Here is a 5015-nt window from a genome sequence, read left to right on the forward strand (position 1 = left end):
GCTTCCGGAAAACGAGATGTGTTCCCGCGGTTCCCTCGTCATTTCTCTACCGATTCATATTGTGATCACGTAGAGTATTGACTAGTTTCCGAACCAGGTCCGATCGGGCGAAAAACCCACATAATAAATTTGGCTGACTGACGAATAATTTGATGGATGACTGAATGGAGAAGAAAGTCCTGAAGGTGGTCCATCACAGTGCTGTCATTCAGGTGCGGAATCACATTTGACATGCTGCAGGGAACTAATTAAGCATCCTTCTAGAGTTTGGATGATTTTCCTGCGACAGAGTCCGATCAGTTCAGTGATATTTATGCGGGCCGATACAGATGAACACTCGATAACGATAATATTAATATAACGATTATATATATCCAAATATCTTGTATTTAGTATTTTTTCGCGAGAAGCGGTTGTTTTTTTCCACATGAAAAAAGCAAAACAAAAACAAATGAAATTTCACCACTTAAAATGACAGGATGGTAAAGGGTAGACTTGGGTTCAATGGGTTTTGTGGAGAATAAAATGATAGAGGAAACAGGAGTGAAAAACTCAAAAAAAAAGTTTTGATTGTTTTTCAATAGTTCCAGGCGTATAAAAATACAGGTTTCTTGGGAAAAGTGTCTCAGAAAAATAAAAAGAACCATTTGAGCAAATAATATTTTTTCACGGGAAAGGTCTATTGTTTCACATCGTTTTAACCATTTCAAGGATTTGATTTACTCTCAACCGATCCACCCGGATCAAACATCTACACGCATGTAGAAGACATCGGAGACGTACCAACCCACTCGGAAGTTGGATTTACTTTCAATTGATCCACACCGTTCCAACCTATTCGAAGATTGGATTTACTCTCAACTGATCCACCCGGATCAAACGCCTACTCGCATGTAGAAGACATCGGAGACGTACCAACCCGCTCGGAAGTTGGATTTGCTTTTAATTGGTCCACACCATTCCAACCTATTCGAAGATTGGATTAACTCTCAACTGATCCACCCGGATCAAACGCCTACTCGCATGTAGAAGACATCGGAGACGTACCAACCCGCTCGGAAGTTGGATTTGCTTTTAATTGGTCCACACCATTCCAACCTATTCGAAGATTGGATTTACTCTCAACTGATCCACCCGGATCAAACGCCTACTCGCATGTAGAAGACATCGGAGACGTACCAACCCGCTCGGAAGTTGGATTTGCTTTTAATTGGTCCACACCATTCCAACCTATTCGAAGATTGGATTTACTCTCAACTGATCCACCCGGATCAAACCCCTACTCGCATGTAGAAGACATCGGAGACGTACCAACCCGCTCGGAAGTTGGATTTGCTTTCAATTGTTCCACATCGTTCCAGCCCATCCGAAGTCTGGATTAACTGTCAACTTTTCCACTAATATTAAACTAATCTCCAATACAACGTTTTCATCCCTCCAAGCATGCAAGTTGTCATAGATGTCAACTTTTAATTTCCGAAATATCTTGCCAAGACGATGTTTTTATACACACTAGCGCCACCAAGTGGGGAATTCAAACCCAACTTATCTTCAAATCGACGTTTTCGACTGTCCGAACAACTTTGTCAAAGATGTTCACTTTCAAAATCGCACAATTTCCGAAACATCTTACCAAAACGGTGTTTCCATACACACTAGTGCCACCAAGTGGCTGAATTTAAAACCAAACTGATTTTCAATTCAACGTTTTCGACTGCCCGAACAACTTTGTCAAAGTTGACTACTTTCAAAAACTCATAATTTCCGAGATATCTTACCAAAACTGCGTTTCCATACACACTAGCACCACCAAGTGGCTGTATTCAAAACCAGACTTATCTTTAATTCAACGTTTCCGACTGCCCGAACAACTTTGTCAAAAATGTCAACTTTCAAAATCGCATAATTTCCGAAACATTTTACCAAAACGGTGTTTTCATACACACTAGCGCCACCAAGTGGCTGAATTCAAAACCAAACTTATCTTCAATTCGACGTTTTCGACTGTCCGAACAACTTTGTCAAAGATGTCAACTTTAAAAAACTCATAATTTCCAAGATATCTTACCAAAACAGTGTTTCCATACACACTAGCCCCACCAAGTGGCTAAATTCAAAACCAACTTTATCTTCAATTCAACGTTTTCGACTGCCCGAACAACTTTGTCAAAGATGTCAACTTTCAAAAACTCATAATTTCCGAGATATATTACCAAAACGGTGTTCCCATACACACTAGCGCCACCAAGTGGCTGAATTCAAAACCAAACTTATCTTCAATTCAACGTTTTCGACTATTTGAACAACTTTGTCAAAGATGTCAACTTTCAAAAACTCATAATTTCCGAGATATCTTACCAAAACAGTGTTTCCATTCACACTAGCGCCATCAAGTGGATGATTTCAAAACCAAATTTATCTTCAATTCGACGCTTTAGACTGTCCAAACAACTTTGTCAAAGATGTCAACTTTCAAAAACTTATATTTTCCAAGATATCTTACCAAAACAGTGTTCCATACACACTAGCGCCACCAAGTGGCTAAATTCAAAACCAAACTTATCTTCAATTCAACGTTTTCGACTATCCGAACAACTTTGTCAAAGATGTCAACTTTCAAAAACTCATAATTTCCGAGATATCTTACCAAAACAGTGTTTCCATACACACTAGCGCCACCAAGTGGCTAAATTCAAAACCAACTTTATCTTCAATTCGACGTTTTCGACTGCCCGAACAACTTTGTCAAAGATGTCAACTTTAAAAAACTCATAATTTCCGAGATATCTTACCAAAACGGTGTTCCCATACACACTAGCGCCACCAAGTGGCTGAATTCAAAACCAAACTTATCTTCAATTCAACGTTTTCGACTATCCGAACAACTTTGTCAAAGATGTCAACTTTAAAAAACTCATAATTTCCGAGATATCTTACCAAAACAGTGTTTCCATACACACTAGCGCCACCAAGTGGCTAAATTCAAAACCAACTTTATCTTCAATTCGACGTTTTCGACTATCCGAACAACTTTGTCAAAGATGTCAACTTTCAAAAACTCATAATTTCCGAGATATCTTACCAAAACGGTGTTTCCATACACACTAGCGCCACCAAGTGGGTGAATTCAAACCCAACTTTATCTTCAATTCGACGTTTTCGACTGCCCGAACAACTTTGTCAAAGATGTCAACTTCAAAAAACTCATAATTTCCGAATTATCTTACCAAAACGGTGTTGTCATACACACTAGCGCCACCAAGTGGCTGAATTCAAAATTGAACTTATCTTCAATTAGACGTTTTCGACTGTCCGAACAACTTGTCAAAGATGTCAACTTTCAAAATCGCATCCTTTCCGAGATATCTTACCAAAACTGTGTTTCATGGTAACATGATAGAACAGTCATCTAAAAGTAACAACAGGTAACAACGTACTCAAACAGCCCTTTAGTGTAGCCAGAATCCCTAAAAATCTCAACCTGCCCTGTACACACACCAACATATATATAAATCGTTATGCTGGTTAACGTCACGTCAAAAGGTTAACAAAACAATCGGGCAAATTATATCAAGCATGACTCTCTTCTATGAAATCAGCTTACGCTTCTGGGCAATTCCTGCATTAGTACTTCAAAGCTCAATTACAAATACAATGGTAACTGGACATAAAAACTATTATACGAATTTAATCATATCAATTTGCTTAGTGCGAAATTATTAACAGTTTAAGCTCATACAAAATTATTCCAAACATGCGATAAAATTCTGAAACAACCCTGTACTGCGCGTCTGCTAATACTACTTTCACTCCGCGGGTAGCAGCTCAATGCAAAACAAGGAACATAATAGATCTGTGCAGGAGTTCATCAAATTCACTCACCCGATGGATTTTGACATTTGAGCGGGTCGTCTTCTCGAACAAAAGTTCATTTTGCGTTCATTATGCGACCCGCTGAAACGTCATAATTTCTTGGGGGAGCTCATTTTGCGTTAGTCTATCGTGGTTACCATATTTTGTTTATACTGTACGCACCATCCGGCAAAATCGAATGAAAAGACTTACGGTAATGATGCGGCAACAGTGAAACTTCCAGCTGTAGCGTTCCGGAACATCAGCCAATCGCAAATAAATCCAAAATGGATATCGAGTACACTCACTTCACTAAAAAAAAACCCAATGATTTGGGAGCGTTAAACCTTGTACCGACTATGCCATTGTCGGGATTTCTTTCATATAAGGCTATCTGACGTTTATCGTCTTTCTCTTGCACGCGCACAGACGGGATAGGGTTTGTTTTCATACGGAAACGCTTCGGAAGCGTTTCCGTATGAAAACAAATCCTATCCTTTCCGTGCGCGTGCAAGAGAAAGATGATTAAACGTCAGATAGCCTTATTTAATTAGCACTAAACACTTATCAATAGGGTTCACACATTCTTTTCTATTCATTTCTTTTTTTTCATTTTTTTTTGGTTACACTTCACACAACCGTCAGCAACTACGTTCGTCACAAAACTGAGCTTTCCTAATCGATCTTGTGCATTCATGTCCTCTACGAGCGGCATTTTCCGCTTCATGCTCAATCACATGACTCTCTCTCTCTCTCACGCAAGTCGTCACCATTGAATGTGTCTCGCTGACACTCTCACAACTTTGTCCATCCAACACGGCACATAACGCGACTTATGCTCCAATTAAACAGTTCCTGACTGCATCAATTTTATTATATTTAGTATTATTCTATTATTTCCTACATCCTCCTTTACCTCTACTCTAAATTATAAAATTCAGAAAACAAATAAAATATATAAACAATAAAATAAAATATGAATTGGTTATTATCTAAACGGAAGATACAACAGTTGCAGTAGAATTATTCTGGAAAGAAATATAAGGGTATTATCATAATAATTATACTAATGATATGAAACGATACTTACAAAACCCGATTTGTAACTCATTTGAAAACCAATTATTAATATAATGTAAACGGTGAATTCAATACCATTTATT

The sequence above is a fragment of the Armigeres subalbatus genome, chromosome 2, assembly GCF_024139115.2.
Source record: "Armigeres subalbatus isolate Guangzhou_Male chromosome 2, GZ_Asu_2, whole genome shotgun sequence".
NCBI lineage: Eukaryota > Metazoa > Arthropoda > Insecta > Diptera > Culicidae > Armigeres > Armigeres subalbatus.